At 41.0% G+C, this 27,587-nt stretch overlaps 1 protein-coding gene across 4 annotated transcripts in view; it reads left to right on the top strand.

Annotated features, from left to right (window-relative positions):
* Positions 1 to 27,587, top strand: part of LOC136856944 (rootletin) — a 523,875-nt gene that overhangs the window by 118,791 nt on the left and 377,497 nt on the right. The window contains exon 1 of one of the 4 annotated variants that reach the window (XM_067135227.2): positions 624 to 661. The exons of the other annotated variants lie outside the window; for them this stretch is intronic. The gene's annotated coding sequence lies outside the window, so the exon portion shown is untranslated. Of the gene's footprint in view, positions 1 to 623; positions 662 to 27,587 lie in introns of those variants that run through there. 4 annotated transcript variants of the gene reach the window in all.

Here is a 27,587-nt window from a genome sequence, read left to right as displayed (position 1 = left end):
TAGCTGCAGTCGCTTAAGTGCGGCCAGTATCCAGTGTTCGGGAGATCGTGGGTTCGAGCCCCACTGTCGGCAGCCCCGAGGGTGGTTTTCCGTGGTTTCCCATTTTCACATCAGGCAAGTGCTGGGGCTGTACCTTAAATAAGGCCACGGCCGTTTTCTTCCCACTTCTAGACCTTTCCTGCCCCATCGTCGCCATAAGACCTATCTGTGTCGGTGCGACGTAAAGCAACTTGCAATACCCACTGTCACTGAAAATAAAGAAGAAGCAAATTAAAATTTTCTACTATGTTTAGAAAATTACGAAAAACAATGAAAACAATATTCGACGAACGCTGTTCCATAAAAAATAAAACTTTGTCAGCATCTTCAAAACCTGACGTGATAGAGCAGAGCGGTTTTCATTTTTAAAATCAGCATAGAAACAGTGAATATCATGTCAGGTATCTACACCTTCTAAATCAGTGTAATTTGTTATATGTTTAATTGGTAAGAATACACTTATTTTTGAGATAGGTAGTGCATTGTATGGGTTGGCAGTATGTGGAGTATCTATCAGCCCACTTCATGTGTGGGATTGTCATTATCTTGCCTTAACAACTCGCCATCAGTCAGTTACACAACAGTGCTAAGAGTGGACTGTCTCCTGCTGTCTCCTGTTCACGTAAGCAGCCTAAATCGTGTTTTTATTTGTCTTATTCTCGCTTGCATGTTCTCACTCATCGTTCTATTTCAGTGAGGAATAATAATAATAATAATAATAATAATAATAATAATAATAATAATAATAATAATAATAATAATAATAATAATAAAAGTTCCATGACTGGCTCCTTGACTAATTGATCAGCATAGTCGTCTTCGGTTCAGAGGGCTTCGTGTTCCATTCCCGGCCGATTTGAGGATTTTAGCCATGACTGCGTAAATCCTCTATCTCGGGGACTAGGTATTCGTGTTCGTCATAATACACATAATCTTTTACATACAACACATCATACTACAAATTACAATAGAAACACGCAACAGTGAATACATTCCACGACATACGGTTGGCATCGAGCCGTAAAACTGAGCTTAACTCCATTCAAAGTGTTGACTTTAAGTACGGTAATTGGTAAAAGGCCAGGAAGATGACGTAGAGGAGAGCCCCTTCACTTGCTGTATGTTTTAAGCGCCCCTGGACCGTCAGAATTGTTTCTCCTAGGGCAAGCCAACGACGAGGAATTGCAGGATATAAACAACCTCAAATGTCAACAACCTCAACCAGGATAGAAAAGACAATCAACCACTAACCGACTGCGCCACTGAGATCACTTTTGATGGATAAAACTGTACTTTATAGTGGTGGTAGTATTTATTGTTTTAAGAGAAAGTACAAAAAGACAGCCATCCTTTGATAACACTACTCAGAGGCAAAATGGAAGACGTCCGACCATTCGAAGAATAAGGGTACTGGCAAAAGAAAGGGAAGGGGAGAGCCACGAAGACGTGAAAATGGAAGGCTTCTTAGGCATCGCAAACCTAATACGGTCGGGGTCGAAATGAACAAGAGTGACCAAGGGGAGATCGGACAGGAAATGCGAAAGGTAAACGTCTGCCTCATGTAGGTGGAAGCAATATTAGAACAAGCCAGGGCCCCCATGGTTATCAAGGCACCGTTCTAGCTTGAGATTCCTTAAAAGTTCCCCTTCTAGTTACCTTTAAGAACAGGCGGAGGATACCGTGAATGTACTGTAATCCATACCATCGTCCACTAGGGAAAAACCTGCCTCATAGTAGAGGCAGCCAAAATTCGAAAAAAAAATCACCAGTTAAAATGTTATGAATGCCTAAAGACACACAGGATTGTTTCGTTGTTGATAATTGTTGATCCACTTTGTTCATCACCCCCCAGTTCGAAGTAATGATACCTGACAGAAGAGCTCCAATGGACGTGGGAAGCTAAACATTTTTTTCCAAATATCACATCAGCATTTGAAGTGGTTTAGAAAGAGCTTCCAGTTTGTTTCAAGGGACTACATTATTAACATTTTATATTTTACAAAATGAGGAAGAAATGCGTAAGAATTGAGAGTAAGTAGAGTTGCGTTCTCACTGCCTTCTCCTCAAGATGGCCACGGCTCCACTCCCGATCATTGTATGTGGGATCTTTGAACTGACGGGTCCAGTCCCCGTAATTCAAATTCCCCGTAAAACTAGCGGTGATGTGACAATCATCAGGATATCTGCAATCACGTAACTCTAAAAGCTTGCTTAAAAGTGAGTAGCTAGCATGGCTGTTGTCTCAGTAGAATGTCTGTGAAAACTTCAGCTCAATAGCTGGTTGGATCCTCAAATAGCACCACCGAAGGTTGTAAAGACACCACAAAATCCATGGAGGGCCGATGACCTTCGATGTTAGGCCCCTTAAAACAACAAGCAGCAGCATCATCAAAATCCATGGCGATGCCATAATGAGGTGTACAAGACATCACGAGGAGCGATGTAGTTTACCTCACAGGACCAAAAAGTGCAATTGCAGCAAGACTGACCGAACGAGTAACACCTTTCACAACATCCTGTAGCACTAATTGTGCTCCAAATGTCCATTACACAGCCTTACCAATTCCTCAGTAGTTACGATAGAGTCACGGCCATAAATTGAGATTTCGGTGGATGCTACATTTTGCTCTGGCTTGTGGCAACAGACAGATGCAAAAAAAAAAAACAAACCACAGTTCTAGCTCTTGAGGCAAACGACTCAATATTGAAAACATCCTAGGGATACGAGCTACGAATTTTAGGTAAAAGTATTAGAATATATTCTTTATTTATTCCTAAAAATTACAATCCTTTTCTTAATCATCGTTATCCGGTAGATTATATTAGCTGTTTGCCTTTTTCTACCACTACGAGCGCTATTCTGAGTCAATGCATTGTTTCACTTAAGCACCACTACGAGCGCTAATGCGAGTCAATGCATTGTTTCACTTAAGCACCTCTACGAGCGCTAATGCGAGTCAATGCAGAGTTCCACTTAAGCCCTTATAACTACATTCGGTGTGAACATTTTTCAAAAAATCAAAACAATTTCTAAGGGTATTGAACCAACGAACATATTACAGAAAGAATTATGTAAATAAGTTAATTTGGCTAGGATCTGAATAAAAAAGAAACGAGTAACAAGCGATTTTAGTCTGTTTTTTGGAACTGCATTTAGGCCGGAAGTGATTTTCAAAATTAGAATTTTTGTCCTTCAACTTTCGGCACAATTTAGGAAATTGTTTAATTTTACGTTTTTCGTAGTATGGGAACCACTATTTTGTCTGCTAAGAAATGTTTGAAGCATTTTTTAGGATCTGAATCGTTAGAGACGGATGTTGAAGTCGGAAAATTGCTCGTTTAAGAAAGATCTCCTGTGCTGTTCATATCCGGTGAATACGCTGGCCAGTCCATTCTGCACGGATCCCACGTCCCTCCAGGCATCCATTCAGAGCTATTGCGTGATGTGGACGAGAGTTATCCACTTACTATGAGTGGGAGAATTTTGTGTTCGTACATTGTGGCTCTCATATTTCCTTGAATGTGAACCAGTGGTCTACGGCGGTCGAACATGATACCTGCCCAGAATAGTGTTCAACCTCCAAGCTGTTGATGACGTTGCACTGAGTGTGGTTCATTATAACGTTTCCTTCTTGCCTTTCATATGCGCAGAGCATTATCATGGGGGTGTAAACAAGTTCGCACGTCATCAGTGGAAAACGATCTGAACCACTGATTTCGTGTCTGAATACATGAGTCTACTGCCACTGCCTTCGTGAAGTACAGGCCGTACTGGAAAGCAATCAGCTGATCGTTAGGGGGGGGGGCGTTTAGCACGTGAGCTAGTAGAGTTACATGTGAATTCTTCGCTGTTTTATTGAAATTTTTAACGTTGGCCGCATGTTTACTCAGATATATATCTGACCAAGTCGTTATCGACTGCATTATTAAGTGAAGTCCTCAATTAGTGAAGAAAACTTCGTGTGACCGTTTATTCATATGAGGCTATAGGTTAAGAACATCGTTTTGCAGTGTTTTAATGTTGTAGTTTATTTGTGTAATGTTATATCCATAGAGTAAAATGAATTGAGTTAGTGCATTCAGCGTTTTATTATCAACCACGATGTGTACATAAACACTGAATTGAATTAAGATTATCAATGAGAGAAATCACCATGCTAAGAGTTGCTGTGTGCCTGGCTGCAAAGTCAATTATAAACGAACAGAGTACACTCCAGTGCTTGTGTTTCCTTCTGATGAAGAAAGAGTTATGTTATGGAAAAAGGCTATTCCTAGGGAGAAATTAATAGTTATTCACCACAGAGTTGTATCAACAAACTTCCTGAAGACTAAATCCTGAGGGAAATAAGAGTGTCTCGTCCAGACGGTGAGTTAACATTTCTTATTATGTCAAAAACATGTGTAACATTGAATATATTTTTATGTAATCAGACTTACGGCTTATTTGAATTCGGTGGATCTGAAAATTCAAGTCCAATTTATGCATTTTACCATTTTAGGTAGAAATGTATCGTGAAATAACACTGCTGAGATTTTTCCTATCAAATTTCATAACATAGGCAATGGAATAGAGTTATTCCGTGAAAATTGAATATGAAAATAATTGGATAGGCATTATTTGTTGTTCAAAAATCTATATTTTTAAACAGTAACTGAATTTCATGACAGTGACAGTAAATGTTTTGTTATTGTTGGAGGTAATTTACTTGTAATATTTCTTGTAGGTACTGAATTGGTGGTACAGAAATAATTTACATTTGTAGTATATTGTATTGGTAGGGGCTGCCTGGTCGAGGCGGTAAAGGCGTGCTCGGTTCGCCCGGAAGGACGTAGGTTCGAATTCCCGTCAGGAAGTCATAAAATTTAAGAAACGAGATTTCCACTTCCGGAAGTGCATATGGCCCTGAGGTTCACTCAGCCTACACCATAAATGAGTACCAGGTTAATTCCTGTTAGCAAAGGCGGCCGGGCGTAGAGCTAACCACTCTACCCCATCACGTGTCGAGGTGGGGGCCTTTACCTTCCACTCCTCCAAGGTCCTTCATGGCCTGTACGGAGGTGACTTTGCTTTGCTTTGCTTTGCTTTGCTTTTGTGTTGGTAATTGGTTGCTTGTTTTCTGTCAGTGTGCATGATATAAATGTTCCAGTTGACTAGAAAATGGATATAAGTCGCAAGAATATGGCTCAAATTATTAGCCTGTACTCACGGAAACGAACGGATATACGCGTGAAATAGAACGTTATGGGGAAGGATATGCATTGTATGTCAGAACTAACAAATATTTATGAATTGTTTTTGGTTTCATAAGGTGTTAACAGTTTCTCAAATAATTTAAATGTGTTATTCAAGCGGAACGGATGCGTATCGCCTCCAAGTGCCACCCAAAGCGTGACGTCATGAGAGCTACAGTACGGCCTGTATATCACGAAGGCAGTGCTACTGCGCACAGTTCGGGTACTTACAGTAACTCCTGTGGCGTCTCGAAGCTTGTGACGCAGAGTAGTAGCTGTGTGTGTAGGGTGTCTACGTGCACATATGACCATATGCCTGTCTTGAGTTGGTGCTGTTTTGGGTGGACAGCCCGCCCGGTGTCGATCGGCTACTCAATGGGCGTATTGGAACTTTTTTCACAACATGAAGACAACACTTTCATTCGCGTGAACAATGTTGGCAACGTCAACTTGTCTCATGTATTGTTGCATCCAAGTGTTGATTTTGATGCGATCTGCCGTAGAGGGCGGATGATGAGGCATTTTAGTATACAGTGCATAGAAGCGAGGCACTCTGACAAGCTTGTTTGGGCATCACCTCAGCTCTAGTTTACTGGATTTCTTTAGCAGTCCTGAGTCGAATGTCCCTAGCTGTGAAGAGGGCAGGTTCGGCATGATTTAAACATCGTACTTACTACGTAACCATACATAAAATTATTAGACATTGGTGGGCAAACTGCAAATATGCTTAATTTTTAATATCTTCCTCTTCATCTACCACTTCTCTCACACACTGGTGAGGTCGTGGGTGCGAAATTTATCAGACATGTGAACTTGGCCTTGTTTTATGGCCGCATGCCCTTCCTGACACAATCCTGTGTGGACTATTGTGTGTTTGTGCTGGTCGGTAGTGTGGTGTGTTGTGTGAATGAGGAGGAATGTGTTGGAACAAACACAATTACCCAGTCCCCGAGTCAGAGGAATTAACCCGACGAGATTGAAATCTTCGATCTGACAGAGAGTCGAACCCGGCACCTCTAAAACTGAAGGCCTTAATGCTGACCATTCAGCCAATGAGTCGAACGTACAATGCGTATTTATTTTGGTTAAGAAAGAAAATAATTGTTTATAATTTAAATTCGTGAAGGAGTCTTAGTTTTTAAAAGTAGGAAAGATAATAGTATGAAGATAAAGTTGGAATCAAGAGGACTAATAATTTTGAAAGTATTCGTTCATGGGAACAGGAATACTAGGGATTGCAATAATTTACCAAGGGAGGTGTTTAAATTTCCAACTGCTTTGAAATTATTTAAGTAAAGCCTAATTAAACAATTGATAGGGAATCTGCCATTTGGGTGACAAATCTAAATGCAGATCCATTGCAAATAAAAATAAATAGGTCTAAGTCCCTGATTCTACTAATATTTAATACCTTTTCGGTGGTGAAAAGTGTAATTAATAAAACAACGTCATTGTACTGTATGTGAAATATTAGACACAATACATAATGTTAAAGTGTTGATGAGCTGTTTATCGGAAGCAGTATAAAAATATTCGAAGTAAGGGAGGTTTAATGTTAATCGGGAGAGGAAATAACAGCACTGTAACACGTACCGCACTATCTATTTTAACAAAGCTGAAAGCGAGTTCGCTTAGCAAGCACAGGTTACTAAATTCAAGTGTCTGGCTGCCTGCGATATCGTATTAGTGAGTTGAAACGGATCTACTAGGTGAATGATGATGATGATGATGATGATTGTATGGTCTCAGCTACTGTGTGGAGGTATTGGTATCTGACGTCTTTTATACTGCCTGCTTGCCAATTTATTCGTTCCGTTTTACACCACCAGATGGTAGATAAATATTTCTCCGTCGTGCGAGATAAAGCTGAGTTTTAATTAATTTTGTCGGGTAAACACCATATGTAGCACCAAAGATCTTTTGCATGCCAATATTGTACGACATGGAGTGTCGAATGGATTGTTTCCGCCTTTCAAAAAAGTGACTAACTCTGCCGTGTTTGAACCTGCGATCTTGAGATCCGGATGCCGACAGTTTATCAATGATCCACAGAGGGATCATGATGATGTTTCTAAATTAAACCAAGCAAATTTGTAGTTTTCCGAAACTGCTGATAAGGACATATTTCTAAATTTATATTTCAGAAATGCTGCCATAGTCCTGTAGTCAGCCTCTTTGTGTGGTACAGATAGTGATTCCGTCACTCAGTTGGAGGAGCCGATTTTGATTCCCAGCTCGTCCACGATTCCAAAATCTTCAGACCACCTGGATGGGCAACAATCTTCTTGATATATAGACGCTGAAGGCCACGTGTTTAATATTGGGTTTTGCTTTCTTCAGTCAATGTCAGGCATACTTCAAGAACAGAAAATGTGATATCAGCCTCATATTCTACACCAGACATAAACATCTGTCATTTCATATTCGAATTACTACTTGATTTTAATTTGGGAGTGAGTTTAGCCTATATGACGCATGTATTTATTTATTTATTTATTTATTTATTTATTTATTTATTTGCAAGTGTTTGAACGTCACCGCAACTGAGATAGGTTTCTGGCTATGATGGGTTAGGAAGATGCAGCCGTGGCCTTAATTAAGGGACAGTCTTATAGCCTAGTGTGTAAATACGGAACCACGGGAAACCTTTTCCAAGGCTGCCGATTTCGGGGATCAGGTCCATCTGACAATCGCAGGGTGACAGCTATACGGTCCCTACCGCGCAGCGAACTCGCTCGATTGCATTAATTTAGACTACTTTTTATATCAATGTGTCACGCCTTTTTGCACCCATTCCCTTTTATGAATTATGAATTGTTCAGTATTCGGGAGATTGTGGGTTCGAACCCCACTCTCGGCAGCCCTGAAGATGGTTTTCCGTGGTTTCCCATTTTCACACCAGGCAAATGCTGGGGCTGTACCTTAATTAAGGCCACGGCCGCTTCCTTCCCACTCCTAGCCCCTTCCTGTCTGATCGTCGCCATAAGACCTATCTGTGTCGGTGCGACGTAAAGAAAATAACAAAAAAAATGAATTGTTTAGAATTGTCACTCATGGTGTCTGATGGTGTGGGCATTTCAGTAAACTTGCTAGTCTGACATGTATTAGCAACGTCTGCCTTAGTGGGGTAAGCAACCGGAGATTATCTTGCTCCTCATTTCCCCAATGACGCCTAGTCTATCCATGACAGTTGGGGGGAAACTGCTCGTGATCCAGCCAACCTTTGGGCTGAGGACAAAACAAAAAACAAAACAAAAGACTTTTAAAATAATAGAACTGTGTATCCGTTTAGTTAGCCATGTATATCGGCTACGAAAAGGACAGATTAGTTGAGATGTGACACTCAGTAATACTGCAGTAACTACTTCTCCAGGGCCGTGAGGAAAATTCTGGGCGAATCGAGATAGAGGATAGACGTCGAAAATAGCCCATGTCCGTCGTAGAACCACTCTCCAGTATTCCCGGATCTGTTGTGGATCACGTCTTAACACGCTCAACTATGTATATGTTCAAAGGAATAATAATAATAATAATAATAATAATAATAATAATAATAATAATAATAATGGCCTTGTGTCACACTACCTACTTTTACGGTTTTCGGAGACGCTGAGATCCGGAATTTTGTCCCGCAAGAGTTCTTTTACGTGTCGGTAAATCTATCGACACGAGGTTGGCATATTGAACACCTCCAAATACCTCCTGACTGCGTCGGGACTGAACCCTCCTATTTGGGCTCAGAAAGCCCAGCGCTTCTATCATCTGAATCACTGAGTCCGGTTATGTTCAAAGCACTTGTCAGTGGTTACCTTTGATATTTCTGTGTAGCATACAATAGAGTAACGAGAGATTTTAAAGATAGTGCTAGATTGAAGATAAGAGCGGTGGGCCTATCAGGTGTTAATCTGAAAGGGAAATCACAACAGCTTAAAAAGCTCAACGGTGATCTTATCTCATTTACACGTGCTCTTGACGTGGGAGTAGATTTACAAGGACGATCTCGTTTATCATCTAGGATACATCACGTCGTATCTCTTACAATCTCATTAGTATAGAGTAGGAGGTCATTAATATAGAGGAGACAGTAGCGTGCAAGGGGGAAGGATACTGGGCCAGAGCCTCCCCTCCACGCCAATTGGCCCACTTTCTCTGTGCCTCAGTCTTTTTCAAGAAATGTTCCAGAGCCGATAAGAAACGGTAGTGATTCCGGCCTTTTAATATATATCTGCGTTGTTAGTGGAAAAAATGAAATGGCGTATGGCTTTTAGTGCCGGGAGTGTCCGAGTACAAGTTCGGCTCGCCAGATGAAGGTCTTTTTATTTGACATCCGTAGGCGACCTGCGCGTTGTGATGAGGATGAAATGATGATGAAGACGACACATACACCCAGCCCCCGTGCCAGCGAAATTAACCAATTATGATTAAATTTCCAGACCCTGCCGGGAATCGAACCCGGGACCCCTGTGAGGAAAGGTCAGCACGCTAACAATTTAGCCATGGAGCCGGACGTTGTTATATTAGCGTTTATGGACTTAGTGCAAATTAGTCGTACAGTGGAAGTTTTATATTACATGGTAGTTTTGGGCGTGTTAGTCGATTGGTGTCGTCACTGGCTCTTCACCAAGACAGTCGTGGTTTGAATCCCAAGTGCCTGTGGGATTTTTGAAATTAAATATTATGTCCCAGTGGTTCGAGTTCGATTCCCGGTACTGCCAAAATTTTAATATTGTTAAGAGGAACCATGTATGATTAGAAAGACACTTGCAGTTCAACTCCATTGGGGGCGTGCCTGATAATACCTGCACCATCTCGCGTCGACGACACGAATTTACTTTATCTCATCCTAGATAAATTTTCGAATTTACAGTTTTTTTAAATATAGCGTCACTTTTTAGGTCTTTTGTTTATCCCTGTATGTCGTCTTATTTTAGCATACACTATTCCTTAATAATAATAATAATAATAATAACAATAATAATAATAATAATATCTCTGAAAAATGGTACACTTCCTGACACAGGAACTAAGTGGACTCCTGTACGGAAGAATCGGCGTCAAGCTTTCAATACATCGCCCCCGTTCTCTTCGCAATAAGATACTTGTTTTGCTCTTTCATATGAAATTTTTCAATGCACGTTTTTCCAATAAACTTGGGGAAATTCTAATGTTATTGGCAAAGTGCAGATAAACCGCGGGATGAATTCCAGATAATACACATTCAATCTTCAAACGAAAAATCAGGCCCTTGTGGTTCGGATTGCACGTAAAAGTGTAGGTTCCAAGGCTCTGGCCACGATACGATCAATCTCGTAGACTGTAAGGGTACTAGCTTTTTTATTAGTGTATTAGGAGGATACTGTTATTCATACTAATAAGTACAAAATATTATGTAGCCTATGTGAAGCAGTTTATATAATGAATTACAAGGGATAAACGTTAACAACTGAATAAATCTACTGGATATTTACTTAAGGGAGTATAGTAGATGGACCACGATGTTGTAAGGAGAACAACCTGTCTAATAACAAAAACCATGCTTGTTTTTTTTTTTTTTTTTGTTTTTTTGTTTTTTTGTTAGTTACTTTACGTCGCATCGACACACACAGGTTTTACGGCGACGATGGGATAGGAAAGGCCTAGGAGTTGGAAAAAAGCGTATGTGGCTTTAATACATCCCCAACATTTGCCTGGTGTGAAAATGGGAAACCACGGAAAACCATCTTCAGGGCTGCCGACAGTGGAATTCGAACCCACTATCTCCCGGATGCAAGCTCACAGCCGCGCGCTCCTAACTGCACGGCCAATTCGCCCGGTACCATGTTAAAGGAAGATATTTATTGCAACAATTTCCTCTAAAACAATTCGGTAATAAATTTGCTCATTGAGACCTTAAAAGTTATTTTCGAAGCACTGCCGTCAAAATAGGACACTGTACTTTAGTAGATTAATATGTGATACTAACCAGTCACTTCACTTCACTGACCGCGAACAAATACTTTAATATGACAGTACCGGACAGCTTGCGGTTTTCAACGAGAAAGTCAATAGTGCTGCTACCTACATGGCTTGGTGTGACCAACTATTCCTTGTCACCTGTATGATTCTTGGCGCACTGGCGTGTTGTTTATAATGTATCAGTGTTTGTCACTAAATTATATTACATTGCAGTGATATTCCTAGAAAAGTGTTATGCGCTGAACAAATTACTCAACAAGATGGGAACTGATAAGGACCGCAAGTATTAATAGAGTCATGACCTCGCATCTGTGTTGAGGTTACATTCTATGCCCCTTTATTAAGAAATCAATCGAAAACTCTACTGAAATGTTAGTGGGACGTAGAATGAATAATAATTATTAACAAATATGGAATTCTAACACACTTAAACTTGAGGGTCCGAATTGTTAAATAGCACCATAAATTTCACAGTTAAAACCTTGTGGGCCTGTAGCGTAATGATTATCGCGGTAGTCTTGAAATTGAAGGCCATGAGTTTCGAATCCAGTCGGATTTTTATTGTAAGAAAATAATAATAATAATAATAATAATAATAATAATAATAATAATAATAATAATAATAATAATAATGGTATGTTGCTTTTAAGTCCCACTAACTACTTTTACGGTTTTCGGAGACGCCGAAGTGCCGGAATTAGGTCCCATAGGAGTTCGTTTACTTGCCAGTAAATCTACCGACACTAGGCTGACGTATTTGAGCACCTTCAAATACCAACGCACTGAGCCAGGATTGAACCTGCCAAATTGGGATCAGAAGGCCAGCGCCTCAACCGTTTGAGTCACTCAACCTGGCATAAGAAAATTATTTCAGTGTATTATTGGCATAGGCCTAAGCACCAGTCCAACTAATTTAATACATATGATAATTCTTCATGCATAATGTTATGAAAGAGACTTTAGGAAATTATGAACACTTCTTTGTCAGGAACATCGTAGTTAACTCATGTAACCCTAATATATATATTGTAACCGTAACTTTTGCACTTGATGGCTAGATGAGCATAGGACCAAAGCGCAGGGTGTGTGCGTATTTGGAGTGTTACAGAAAGGGAGAGGTTTACTTGATATAAGTATAATGGAATTCAAAGAGAGCTGATGAATTTATTAACAACCAAAAAAGTTCAAATTTCATGTCACCTCTGTACAGGTGATATACTGGATATGCCTTCTCTTCGCCCTGGGCTGGCAAAGTTCGTTGTGATCCGGCTGCTGTTCTGTCTCGACCCTGGGACGCCTTCCGGTGGAGGTCTAGACGGTCTAGATGATCTGGAAGTTCTAGAAATTCTGGTTGGTCTAGACGTTCTAGATGGTCTAGAAGTTCTAGAAATTCTGGATAGTCTAGGTCACGTGATATGAGCCTTGGTCGAACATATATACCCTGCACTCGCGCCCTGGACGTGTTTGAGTTATACGAACAGCTTTTGCACAGATGAAAATGATTATAGAAATGGCCTCAGAATGATTTGCAACACATAGATCGTGCACCCAGAGAATTAATTAATGAATTTCACTCGACAGAATGTTGATAAAATCTGACTCGTGTTCTGAAATTAACCACTTAAAAGAAATTGAATACGGTAGATCGTCACTAAAATTGAACACGCAGCTCGACATTGCTTCTGAAAATGTTAGTAGACTGAGTCGAATATCAAATAGCGTAACACAGAATAGCCACTCAAAAAATCGTATAATTGTATAACTTTGCACTGTCAAATGTCAGTGGAATCGACTTAGGAAGTACTACAAATAACGCGATACTTGGCAAAATGAAGTTTATCACTCGGTGATTGCTCATAAGTTTACACGATGTCTTATAAATTTGAAGGTACCTAATCACTTCAATTAATTACCAACGAAAGCCAGAGACTATCCGAAACTGCTAGAAGACCATATTTTATCAGTTGCAGAGGAGTTTAGCACATATCCCTTGGTATTCGAATAAGGCAATACATCAATCAAGTTGTCTCGGTGGATTAGAGGTAGAGTGTTCGACTCATGATCCCAAGTTCATGGGTTCGATCCCGACTGAGGTACTTGGCACCCCATATCACTGTTGTTGGCATCTCAATGATCTCTGGTGGCGCACTCAGTGCCACCGGACAAAATTAAATGAATTCAGCCATAGTTTTCGTTCCAGTAGAATTCCACTTTCATTTGCAAAATAGCAGCAGAATCTGAATGTCGAAATTGGTTTCCAGGCCGCCTAGATGGCGCCACTTCAGGATTGAATCGCGATGGCTGATGCTGTAGTAGTAGTAGTAGTAGTAGTAGTAGTAGTGGGAGATCAGAAGAATGGACATGCCCGGTGAGGCACGGGGCGAAGGGGTTTTCACCAGAGAGCCAGTGTCGCAATGGTTACCATAGCAACTCTGCTACTACCCTGGCGACTTTATATTATCTTCTACTTGCAGCTCTTCATTCTTGTCAGATGTAATCTAACAAACTGCAAAGTGTGAGTCAATGTTTTCGTATAGCAGATAAGAGCCGATCTATCGCGGCAGAACAGGAATTTCGTGCTTGCAGGCCACATTCCTCATTCTTGCATTCTTCTCATCTCTACACAGTAGTAGTAGTAGTAGTAGTAGTAGTAGTAGTAGCGAATTCTCCCAATATTGGAAGATGTTAAGCAAATAACTCAATTCTTATGTGGGTTCTTCTTGTTCCAATAAGCTTTCATTTTTTTCCGAGAAGGCCTGTTTACGTTCTTCCGAACACTTTGGCCAGTACTGTTTTTGTTGTGGTGGCTGTAATGTAGTTTTCCAATTGTGTGTTTCTAAAAACGTCCCTTTCGAGAATATCTGTTGAACTTATGTTCTTAGGGATGCGCAGCTGTGAGCTTGCATCCGGGAGATAATGGGTTCGAGCCCACCTGTCGTCAGCCCTGAAGATGGTTTTCCGTGGTTTCCCATTTTCACACCAGGCAAATGCTGGGGCTGTACATTAATTAAGGTCACGGCCGCTTCCTTCCCAATCCTGGCCCTTTCCTCTCTCATCGTCGCGATAAGAGCGATCTGTGTCGGTGAGACGTAAAGCAAATAGTAAACAAACAAAAAAAAGAACTTATGTTAGAGTTTTTGAGGTCCTTTCGGTGTTCGTTAAGAGAGGGTGTTGAGTTCTTCTTCTTCTTTTATTAATATTATTCCAGTGTGCCAAGTCTACCAAGAAGTCGTTTCAGGGCAATTGGAGTGGCCAGTGGAGTAATGGAGTGGCAGTCATTTATCCAGACCTTTGCCGTACGGAAATATTGAGGGCAATCTTTTGCAGGACTGTGTAACAAAGGAGGGAAGCAGTATGAGAGTCAGTGAACCACATCTATAATTCCGGCACAGAGGAGTAAATTTTCTGTGTTGCAGATTCTTGTGAAAACTATGACTGACCGTGTGTTTTAGGAAGCAGTGAACAAAGGCTCATTTATAGGTATTAGGACGAAGTGATATTATTTTGCTACTACAATTATCCATGTTTTCAGATATACACTAAACCAGACATTCTATGTTAGTATTTTTAACAACCTGTCAAATTTATAAATCTTTGTTACAAGTAAATTAACATAAATGTTATCGAAACAGACTTTCAACGTATTAGGTCGTGTTACGTACATGTAGTACGTGTTGAAGAGATGTTAAGTACAGAACAAAAATGGCCAGCCGGACACCAGTGGGATCCGAACCCACAACCTCCCGATTTCGCGTCGGTTGCTCTACCAATTGAGCTATGGTGGCCTAAGCCATCTTTGTTCTGTTTGAAAGGATCTGAGCTACAGGTCTGGCACCGCTGCTAGCACACTGTAGAGTGCGTTTAAGTCGCCCGTTGTGGGGCATGTCAATGAATATTGAATTTTCACGACCGCATTGTAATCGAAACAGACTTTCAACGTATTAGGTCGTGTTACGTACATGTAGTACGTGTTGAAGAGATGTTAAGTACAGAACAAAAATGGCCAGCCGGACACCAGTGGGATCCGAACCCACAACCTCCCGATTTCGCGTCGGTTGCTCATAGAGAACAGTAAGGTTAGTCATTCCGCGTTACGGGCTACCATTGGCTGTCGCTGTGACGTCACCATGGAACATAGCTGGTAGCCGCTGACGGCAGACTGTATTAGCGCGCGGGTAATGTTTCACATTTTAATAATATACCGAAGTGATATTTTAGAATTTTCGAACGTCATACAATGTATTCTATAGAAACATACTTTCTGTACTAGATAAAGTACGTATAACATCGTAGCGCTACAAAATAAGAGGTACTTAGAAGTGCGCGATATGTTAGGTTTAAATCAACAGATTCGGGACAAATAAGACTATTTTTATTTACTGTTATTCACTCTTACCTCAGTGAAGATGATGTTGACGAAATGCATGGAATCTGCACCTCACTCTGACTGACAGATGGGTTTTGTTTTATATCACAAACACAGTTAATTTGTTCAACACTTCACGGTGAAAACTTACAGGATACATTGCGATATGTAATAGCTTCAAGTCTTAGAACACTAGCACCAAATAAACGGTTTGTCTTTCTTTCCGTTAACATAAGTCTAGAAGAGTATCACAGTCTAGTATATTCACTATCTATCCGATTTTCATCAAAAGGACTACAGTTCGAATCGTAGTCAATGAAAGCGAGACAGGGTATGAAATAAGTTCTTTTCCGAGTTCTGCGCATAAGGCAAAGGTCCCGTGGCTTTGCACACGAAGTTTAAAACAACAAATACAACGGTAACGAACATTTCTTGACATTTACTTTGTTGATAAATTCCACATTCTCGTTTTTCGCTTACGGGCAGCCTCTTTGCCGGCTGAGTGGCTCAGACGGTTGAGGCGCTGGCTTTCTGATCCCAACTTGGCAGGTTCGATCCTGGCTCAGTCCGGTGGTATTTGAAGGTTTTCAAATACGTCAGCCTCGTGTCGGCAGATTTACTGGCACGTAAAAGAACTCCTGCGGGACAAAATTCCGGCACCTCGGCGTCTCCGAAAACCATAAAAGTAGTTAGTGGGACGTAAGGCAAATAGCATTAATTAATTATTACGGGAAGCCTCTATTTTTTATTTCTGTTTTGCAGCCAACCATCGCAAACGGAGTAAGGTTCGGATCTTAGCACATGATTTCAAGACTTGTGGATGGACGTCAGGAAAACGGCTTTTCAACTTCACAAACATATTGTTCACAACTTCTGGTTCCCTGTTCAAATCTGTTCGTCCGTGAACTTCAGCAAATATCAGTTCGAATTTAGTGATAATTTCCATAAAACTATCGGAAGGGACGAGTAAACCTCCCCGAAACAGCACGTGTACCCACCCCAGACTTGGGTCATCAGGTGGTATCAACAACTCTCCTGTAGGCGTGCCCAGGGACCTGTGAAATTTTCGGCAGCGATATGCGATGAACCAAGGCCAACTAGATAATGCGGCCTTGGATGAACCCTGCAACGTATTTGAATCCCTCCACACTACATTCAGTATTTTCCTGTAAGGATAGATCATCACTATCAACAGCTGGCAATTCAATGTCATTAATATCCTTGTCACCCTCAGTCATCGCCAGAGCTTGTCATATCCGGGAGGATGTTGCCAAACATAGCCGATGTAACAAATTCTCCTCCTTCGGCAGGAGCTACAGGTGACTCATTGGAATGAGGAATATCGCTGGAATTGGCTCCCAACAACAACAGTCTGATGCTATTTTTCACATCAGGTGGAGATGGATGATCGTAAAAATGCCCAAGACCTCTTAGGCGCGAAAAGAAATTTTCCAGGCAATCTTGATTCAAACTTGCTGTGAGAATGTATTTAATATAATTAACGTTATTTGTTTTACGTCCCACTAACTACTCTTTTACGGTTTTCGGAGACGCCGAGGTGCGAGAATTTAGTCCCGCAGGAGTTCTTTTACTTGCCAGTAAATCTACCGACACGAGGCTGACGTATTTGAGCACCTTCAAATACCACCGGACTGAGCCAGGATCGAACCTGCCAAGTTGGGGGAGAATGTATTTAACGCCGAAAGATTCCATGTATTTGAACAGCACAAACGAAAAAAGAAACTAGGTCCTCTGACACTCTTTTAAACACCCACGCACTTTAAAGGTAAACGAATACATCCGATACATGTGATAACTGAAGAATTTGCCTCGATCTACCCTGGTCCCGCGTGGCTAGCTGTTCCACCGTGACGTCATGCGCTAAGCGAGGAAAATGCAACACCTTCTGCGCACGGCTGAGTGCACCCCCCTGGGTTGCTCTACCAATTGAGCTATGGTGGCCTAAGCCATCTATGTTCTGTTTGAAAGGATCTGAGCTACAGGTCTGGCACCGCTGCTAGCACACTGTAGAGTGCGTTTAAGTTGCCCGTTGTGGGGCATGTCAATGAATATTGAATTTTCACGACCGCATTGTAATCGAAACAGACTTTCAACGTATTAGGTCGTGTTACGTACATGTAGTACGTGTTGAAGAGATGTTAAGTACAGAACAAAAATGGCCAGCCGGACACCAGTGGGATCCGAACCCACAACATAAATGTTGTTAGTATTTTCATTCATTTACGACATCGTTATTAGACCTAGATGATTTTATAATTTTTCAAAGCATCTTGTATAGTCCAAATCTGCTACACACCGGAGATCATATTCACACGTGGAGCATATCTCACTTTAATCTGATGAAGTTGTTTGGCATAACATCCGTGTTCGAGTCTTATAGCCTTCGTATGTGATGTAAGTTGACATCTGGTGAGATTGATACTGGTAGACGGAAAGAAGATTCTTGTCGGTCGCCGTTGTCTATGCTAGTATCTTCCTTCCTGGTCGATTTGGTCAGCTAAACATGTGTATTGCCATCTGTTCTCTCGTTATCGGCTTGCAGTTGACAACCTGTCACCTGCAATTATTATCTTGTTTGCACCACCATTATCGGATTTTCTATGTAGAGCTGGACTCAAAACAGTACTGTACCAGCCAGCGAACAGACCATTTCACTTATCTGTTATCTTGTAGTTTTATTTTACATTAGACAGTGCACCAACTTACTAAGGGAGAGAACGGAGCATATAAACGGATCATTAAAGAAAAACAACGGAGAGGGAAGCTTGAGGGGAGGTAAAAGCACACCATTGCTAATTTATTTCAAAGTTTAGCACCATTAAGAAAACAAGAGGTTACTTATACCAGTTACTTGGGAAATACCATAAAAACTGGACAAGGATATAGAGGGTAGCTGAAGGAGCTGAAATAGTGAAAACCCTCGGGAATCGAGCCCAAATTCCTTACTATCCGTTTCCACTAGAAAAGTCGAGAAACGAGAGGAGCACATTCAGCTCGTTGATGCTGAAAGCCGTTCACAGTCTTTACCCCGATAATGATGTGATCGAATTTGGTAATTATATCTGAAAGGTAATTAGCCTTCTGTGATTGTTTAGTATTCATCTGTACATAGACTGATTTTCTTACTGATTGCAAAGCATATTATAAACTGATAATCCAGGTGGTAATGCAACTTTTGGGCTTTTTGCCGTGTCAAGAAAACATGGACAAATTCTTTACGTTTCGTGGACCATATCACCACGTCCACGGAAGAGAAACCGGGAGATTTTGGGCTCGAACCCCACTGTCGGCAGCCCTGAAGATGGTTTTTCGCGGTTTCCCATTTTCACACAAGGAAAATATTGGAGTTGTTCCTTAATTAAGGCCACAGCCGCTTCCTTCCCACTCTTTATAATAATTTCGTGTGGCTATTTATAGCCAGGTGCAGCCCTTGTAAGGCAGACCCTCCGATGAGGGTGGGCGGCATCTGGCATGTTTAGGTAACTGCGTGTTATTGTGGTGGAGGATAGTGTTATGTGTGGTGTGTGAGTTGCAGGGATTGTTGAGGACAGCACAAACACCCAGCCCCCGGGCCAATGGAATTAACCAATGAAGGTTAAAATCTCCGACCCGGCCGGGAATTGAACCCTGGACCCTCAGAACCGAAGGCCAGTACGCTGACCATTCAGACAACGAGTCGGATACTTCCCACTCCTAGGCCTTTCCTATCCCATCGTCGCCATAAGACCTATCTGTGTCGGTGCAGTCTTAAAAAAAAACACGTCTGTCCACGAGGAAGACTTCTCAGTAGAAAAGTTTTCTTCTTCTCTTCTGTGGACGCCGAGCGTCTCCACGAAGCGTAAAGAATTTAACCGTGTTTCCCTGTTACAGCAAAAGCCCAAACGCTTCATTATCATGTTTATTACTAGGGGCTGCGAAAGCATAATTATAAATAAATAAATGCTAAGTGTTAAATGACACTGCTTACAGTCTGAAGAGTAAAATAGTCTTTGGTCTTAACTTAGAATATATATTGAAAAGGAAAATCCACAGCCTGTTTCCAGTCACCCGACCGGGCCAGGAATGGAATGAATGAAGTCCCCAATATAGCGGCGAGGATAGGAACTGTGCCGGCTGTCGAAGCCTGTCGCACTCCTCTGGGGCAATGATTAATGAAATGACCGACAGATGAAATGAAATTATACTGGAGAGTGTGCTGGAATGGAAGATGATGAGGAAAACCAGATTATTCGGAGAATAACCTGTCCCACCTCCGCTTTGTCCAGCACAAATCTGGCATGGAGTGACCGGGATTTGAACCACGGAAACCAGCGGTAAGAGGTCGGCGCGCGGCCATCTGACCCACGGAGGATCTAGAATATATATTAAAGAGGAGACATAAAATACTAAATTCCTGAACGTTTGTGTATGAAACGTGTAATTAATGCGAGAAGAAATGAATTGTTGAAAGATAGCGTGTTTTGATGATACCCGAGCATGATTTCCTGATTCGGCTGATTCATTGTTTCTTACACAACATAAAGAGTTATATTACATCATCTTTAGAAAAGTCCGGCTCCATGGCTAAATGGTTAGATTGCTGGCCTTCGGTCACAGGGGCCCGGGTTCGATTCCCGGGAGGGTCGGGAATTTTAACCATTATTGGTTAATTTCCGTCATCACGACGCGCAGGTCGCCTACGGAAGTCAACTCAAAAGACCTGCACCTGGCGAGTCGAACCCGTCCTGGGATTTCCCGGCACTAAAAGCCATACGCCATTTCTTTTTTTTTTTTTATCTTTAGAAAACAACTGGTTCCAAAGAAACAGAATTTTTGAGGACACATTGATTAAAAGTTACCACATAATGATTAAGGAATAAACAAACAAGAAATTACATCACGAAGAGTGGTTGCTTCAATTAGGAGATGTCAAGTGATTCTACACGAACCGAGTACAGTTTTCAAATATTGTCTGCACTCTGCATGTGCGTCACCGTTACAAGTTTAAATCTCAGATTGAATCGATACGTGACGACAAAAGAACTATTCTTCATATTAGTGTTGCTGGTGAAAATCTCCAACGGTGCGTCATATTCGAGTGGCATATTCGCTGGCTTCTCAATCAAGGGCTCCTTGGTTCGAATCCCGGCGAGTGAATGTGGGATTATGAAGTGGAAAATCATTTCTGTGTGATTTGGCTTATATATAAAATTGGAGATTCCATGGCTATGATCGGTATATCAACAGCCACGGAAAACTACTCGTCGCTAGCTTGCCTGCTGGCTTGCTTGCTTGCTTGCAAAAACCTCCAATATCTCATCCAAGGCGAACATGAGACATCAGTACCAAAATAGACGTCCGCTTCGCACACACTACTGAAAGAAGTTCCCAGATGTGAGAACAGAACATGCAAAGTTAAGGTTCGCTTTCGTGATAAAAGCACTCACAGAAAATTATTTCGAAAACTTAGGCTTAGAAGACCTCACGTAGAGCCTATAATGCTTTATTCATGGTAATTTTAACGGTTTTACTTTCCACAGTTTCCGCAGACTTCAAGATGATGGAATTTTGTCACAGAAAATCTACCGACACAAAGTTGGCATACGTAAAACTACTTTCACACCATTTATTACAACTCCCTCAGTGGATCGTGGTTTCAAAGCCTGGACAGGTAGTTGGATTTTTGAAGGGCAGAAAATAGTCAAGTCAGTGTTCTATATCTCAAGATGTTTGCATGTAAGATATCTCTGGTAACACATTCGGTGTTTACCCGAAAAAGTTAGTAACTCAGGTGCAGGTTCCTCAAAAGGATGCTTGCATCATTTGGTACAGAAAATGATATCGTTGTCGCGCCAAGAAAAACCGCTATATGGTAATATTTCAGCTTAGAGCCTGTCCAATTATATACACAGATTGACTAAATGGCTTAAATTCAAAATGCCTACACACGGTAGACGTCGTCATACGATTCTTATTCTTATTGTACCGGAGTTACACCTTCTCCGTTCAATTGAACTGCGCGCCTTCTAGAAGGCCATCTGCGATGTAAACCCTGAACTGTGTATTAAAGAAGTTTGGACCTTTAAACTTCAGATGTCTCTACTACAGACTTATGTGCCCCCTCTGGCGGGAGGACGGACTATTAAATTTTCAAGGGAAATTTCTAGTTTCAAGATTTGTAGACCTGAAGTGTTTGTACATTGCCTGAAAATTTGCATTTAAAAGGTGATATTAAACTTTTAAAAATTTACATTAAGAAAGAGTTTTCAAACCTTCCCTTCAAGTAAACTTCCTCTTTCCTTGTGTTATGGACAAATCAGATGTGTTTGTATATATTTTTGTAGCCAATTAAAATTGGCGTGTGTACAGGCCTTCTGCCTAGAAAGTTCTGGAACTTTCCCTTCTGCAATATAAGCTGGGCGCTTTTGGGCCATTTTGTCATCTTCGTAGCTCCGGTCTTAGAGTGCATACGGTGTAAGTGGAGGCAAGGGCAGCCTTGTCCGTCGTTGGAAAGCTCACCAGCTCAAGGTAATGGCAGACATCTTTTAAATATGTGATAGCTCCAGAAAGTTTACTAGAAGGGAAGGTTTCAAAACTCTTTCTTAATGTACATTTTTAAAGGTTAATATCACCTTTTAAATGCAAGTTTTAGGCAAGCCTAAGGACTCTATTCAAATTCCTGCTGGGAAATTTGTAACTTAGGGAATAAAGCGTGTTCACCCTCAATTTATTCCCATTAAACTTGGTATTGGGGTGACTATGATTTTCTAAAACTCTGAATTTTTAACTCTATTATGGAACTTAATATGTCACCATCTAGTCACCCTCTGTAGTATAGGCTTAGCTCTGTAACTTCGGGCCAGAAGCCCATATAGGATTTTAAGTGTTTTCCGAAAGATTCCATACGGAGTGCAGGTGCTTCGCCTCCTAGCATTTTGTTCATGGCCGATTCTTTTAAACCTTTTCTTTTGTACATTTAGGCCGATTAGAATGCACACTCATTGCCCCTGTTTAAATTCTAGACTAGTGTGGAGCAGACTGTCGAGCAGAAATGATAGTAAATACTGTTTTCAAAGTTATCTAGTGTAAAGTGCGGATAAGAAAGTGTGCCTTTGAGAGGCTGGACTGTTGTACATTTTGAAGCTCGGTCTCCTAGAGTGTAATTGAGTGGAGCAAAAATGCTCTTTGAAGTGATGTACCTTTAGAGCTACCATGGTCAGTCATTTGTATCGAAAACTTCATTGTAACTTATTAACTATAAGTCGTTTTTCTATTTAACTATTATTGGTTGTTGGTCATTCAGATTATTTTTCAGAATTTATAGTCAGAAAAAAATAACATTTCAAATTTCAGCGTTTTAAATTATTGGACCTTTATGTTTTCTTATATATCAATGATATGTGTAAAAAAAGGGAATCAGAGAAGGCTTTTTGCAGATGATGTTATTCTATACAGAGTAATAAATGTTACAAGATTGTGAGCAACTACAACATGACTTCAATAATGTTGTGAGAGGGACAGCAGTCAATGGTACGTTGATAAACGGAGTTAAAAGTCAGGTTGTGAGTTTCATAAATAGGAAAAGTCCTCTTAGTTTTAATTACTGCGTTGATGGGGTGAAAGTTCCCTTTGGGGATCATTTTAAGTACCTAGGTCTTAATATAAGGAAAGATCTTCATTGGGGTAATCACTTAAATATGATTTTAAATAAAGGGTAAAGATCTCTGCACATGGTTATAAGGGTATTTAGGGGTTGTAGTAAGGATGTAAAGGAGAGGGCATATAAGTCTGTGGTAAGACCCCAACTAGAGTATGGTTCCTGTGTATGGGACCATCACCAGGATTACTTGATTCAAGAACTGGAAAAAATCCAAAGAAAAGCGGCTCGATTTGTTCTGGGCGATTTCCGACAGAAGAGTAGCGTTATAAAAATGTTGCAAATTTTGGGCTGGGAAGACTTGGGAGAAAGAAGACGAGCTGCTCGACTAAGTGGTATGTTCCGAGCTGTCAGTGGAGAGATGGCGTGTAAGGACATCAGTAGACGAATAAGTTTGAGTGGTGTCTTTAAAAGTAGGAAAGATCACAATATGAATATAAAGTTGGAAATCAAGAGGACAAATTGTGGCAAATATTCGTTTATAGGAAAGGGAGTTAGGGATTGGAATAACTTACCAAGGGAGATGTTCAATAAATTTCCAATTTCTTTGCAATCATTTAAGAAAAAGCTAGGAAAACAACAGATAGGGAATCTGCCACCTGGGCAACTGGCTTAAATGCAAATCAGTAGTGACTGATTGAAATTATGCTCTCATCTTCCATCTGTCCACCCATTCACGACCGCACCTTCTTACACCTCTGCAATCCACAATATTTCCGTAACAAATATTTTTTTTTTTCTAGTTGCTTTACGTCGCACCGACTCAGATAGGTCTTATGGCGACGATGGGACAGGGAAGGGCTAGGAGTGGGAAGGAAGCGGCCGTGGCCTTAATTAAGGTACAGCCCCAGCATTTGCCTGGTGTGAAAATGGGAAACCACGGAAAACCATTTTCAGGGCTGCCGACAGTGGGGTTCGAACCTACTATCTCCCGAATACTGGATACTGACCGCACTTAAGCGACTGCAGCTATCGAGCTCGGTGTAACAATTATTATTATTATTATTATTATTATTATTATTATTATTATTATTATTATTATTATTATTATTACGCATGAAGCCTGTCGAGCAGTTTATACTGTCTGTACTGATTTTTAGCATTTATTGATTAGAACTGGAGTTCAGTAGTTTACTTGGACCTTAAGATAAGGCACAACACGTAATTATTTAAATATGCTTTAGTGTGTGTAGAGGGTGATGGGAGAGGGGCGAGATGAAGAAGAAAGGGAAATTCTGACTGACTGACTGACTGACTAAGGAAAGACGGCATGATCTTGGATAGTCACTCAAGTTTGATTAACTTGGCTTCTCGTCATACATCCACGGCTAATAGTCTACGTGGCCTAACTTGCTACTTTTAAATTTCAGCAACGAAATAGTTGTAACCAGGTTTTCAGTATAATAATAATAATAATAATAATAATAATAATAATAATAATAATAATAATAATAATAATGTTGAGAGGATACGTGACCCAATTTATTGCGAATATTACAATGTTTAGCCTATTATGGGCAGTTCAATGCGGAAGTTCTTAGCTCGTGTAAATTAATGCTCCCTACCCACTAACACAGAGGAGTCTGACCCCGCGATTCATCGACGCAAGAGTAATTTTATTAAAAAAAGGAAGCTTTTTCTCAATGAGTGTTGATTTTGGCTTCCTTTAAAGAAGTGTCTCATACGCATGTAATGTTGTTGAAAGATACACTTACCGAGCTCGATAGCTGAAGTCGCTTGAGTGCGGCCAGTATCCAGTATTCGGGAGATAGTGGGTTCGTGCCCCACTGTCGGCAGCCCTGAAGACGGTTTTCCGTGGTTTCCCATTTTCACACCAGGCAAATGCCGGGGCTGTACCTTAATTAAGGCAACGGCCGCTTCCTTCCACTTCCTAGGCCTTTCCTGTCCCATCGTCGCTATAAGACCTATCCGAGTCGATGCGACGTAAAGCGAATAGCAACAACAAAGGGACACTTGTGTCTGTTTATTGCTGCGATCACTTTTCTTTCTCCAGGTCCATTTCACGTGTTCAAAGTTTAGTCTTCCTCAGCATAAAGTTTGTGAGGCTAGCTAGTCTTTCCTTCTATCTTCATGAGCCTGAAACTGGAACAAGTACATGCACTGAATGACGAATTCAGCTTATCGGAAAAATCCCCAAAACTAAGCATACACGATTGTAGTTTTGCGTGACTGTTCATATCGTAAACTTAGCCACGAGACCTCCAGTCTCCGAATTAGAGGGGTGTGATATTTAACTTCAAAAATTCCACGTTTACTGGCCGGGATTTGAACCGCCATCATCTTGTGCCGTACAAAAATGTGAGCCCCCAGGAGGAGCAAAATCTTGTAACTCTTCCTCAAGTTAAAGCTAAAATTCCAAATAAGCATGTGAAAATGTTGAATTCTCCTGAAACTTGAACGTAAGATTCTTAGATAACATATACTCAAACGAACAATATTTCATTCCTAAGATGTTATGAACAGACCAAAGGATAAATAAATAAATAAATAAATAAATAAATAAATAAATAAATAAATAAATAAATAAATTAATTAATTAATTAATTAATTAATTAATATTCAAATATTTTCCAAAATTCGCCTTTCCTTTATTGGAGAGCAGAAATTATAGATACCACAACTACATAAAATGAAAAGCGATCCTACGCGCATATTTGCATGAATATGAGTAAATAGGTACAGTTGTCAACTCGATATTGCCTGCACTATAAACTGTGAAACTGGGAGATTTGAACCGGGCTGAATGGTTGAAACGGTTGGGCGCTGGTTTTCTGACCTCGAGTTAGCTGGTTCAAACCCGGTGTTCAAATATGCCAGTTTCGGTCGGTAAATTTGCTGGCACGTAGGATGAGAAATTTTTATTTTTTATTTTTACAATTTGCTTTACGTCGCACTGACACAGATAGGTCTTATGGTGACGATGGGGTAGGAAAAGTCTAAGAGCGGGAAGGAAGCGACTGTGGCCTTAATTGATTGGTATAAAAACTGCAGAAAACCATCTTCAGGTCTGCCAACAGTGGGATTTGAATACACTATCTCCCGGATGCAAGCTCAGAGCTGCGCACCCCTAACCACACGGCCAACTCGCCCGGTCGTATGAGAACTCATTTGGGGCAAATTTGTTGCGTCTCGGAATTGTAATTGGGACGCTAAATAATAATATCGTCATTCAAACGACGACCACCTTTATGAGAAGGTTGCGTCGATGTCACTCATATGTGAAAGTCCTATAGATTCATACACGGAAAACAATAGATTTCAGTAGAAATATTCAATTCTTACTTAACATTTCAATATTAAACCGCCACGTAGTCCTGAGCTTGCATTCGGGAGATGGTGGGTACGAATCTTACCATTGCTAGCCCTCAAGATCGTTTTCCGTGGTTTCCCATTATCACACCAAGCAAATACTCAGGCTATACCTTAATTAAGGCCGCGGCCGCTACCTTCCAAATCCTAACGCTTCCCCATCCTTCTGTCAGTGAAAACCTTCGATGTGTTAGTGCGATGTTTAACCACTAGCAGAAAAATATCGCCCTGTCCCACTAACTACTTTTTACGATTCTCGGGCACGCCGATGTGCCGGAATTTAGTCCCACAGGAACTCTCTTACGTGTCAGTAAATTTACCGACACGAGATTGACGTATTTGAGCATATTAAAATACCCCGGACTGAGTCAGGATCGAACCTGCCAAGTTGGGATCAGAAGGCCAGTCACCTCAAGCGTCTGAGCCACTCAGTCCGGCTAAAGTAGGTTTATATTAGCATTTGTTCGTACTGGTATCAAAACAAACCCCATGACGCAACAGCCCCGAAAGGCCACTGCCTACCAAGCGACCGCTGCTCAGCCCGAAGGCCTGCAAATTATGAGATGTAGTGTGGTCAGCACGACGAATCCTCTCGGCCGTTATTCTTGGCTCTAGACCGGGGCCGCCATCTCACTGTCAGGTAGCTCGTCAAATGTAATCACATAGGCTGAGTAGACATCTAACCAGCCCTCGGATCCAGGTAAAAATCCCTGACCTGGCCGTGAACCGAACCCGGGGCCTCCGGGAAGAGCCAGGCATGCTACCCCTACACCGTGGGGTCAGCTCGTATGGGAAAACAAAACATACATAATTTCTAACTCGTAAACTAGAAAGTTATTAAAATTCATTTTGAGACTGAATAATTTAAATAGGTATCTCTTAGAAAAAAATAGTTTAATTAATACTGACTTTCCGGTTGAGAGGCAGACAAAATTTAATATGAATTAATTATTTAGAATTTACATCTGAGGCTAATGAACCTCTTTATGCAGCGTCTACTCTGAATAC

The sequence above is a fragment of the Anabrus simplex genome, chromosome 1, assembly GCF_040414725.1.
Source record: "Anabrus simplex isolate iqAnaSimp1 chromosome 1, ASM4041472v1, whole genome shotgun sequence".
Taxonomy (NCBI): Eukaryota; Metazoa; Arthropoda; class Insecta; order Orthoptera; family Tettigoniidae; genus Anabrus; species Anabrus simplex.
Note: the sequence above shows the minus strand (reverse complement) of the source record. Positions and strands in the feature narration are given on the sequence as shown.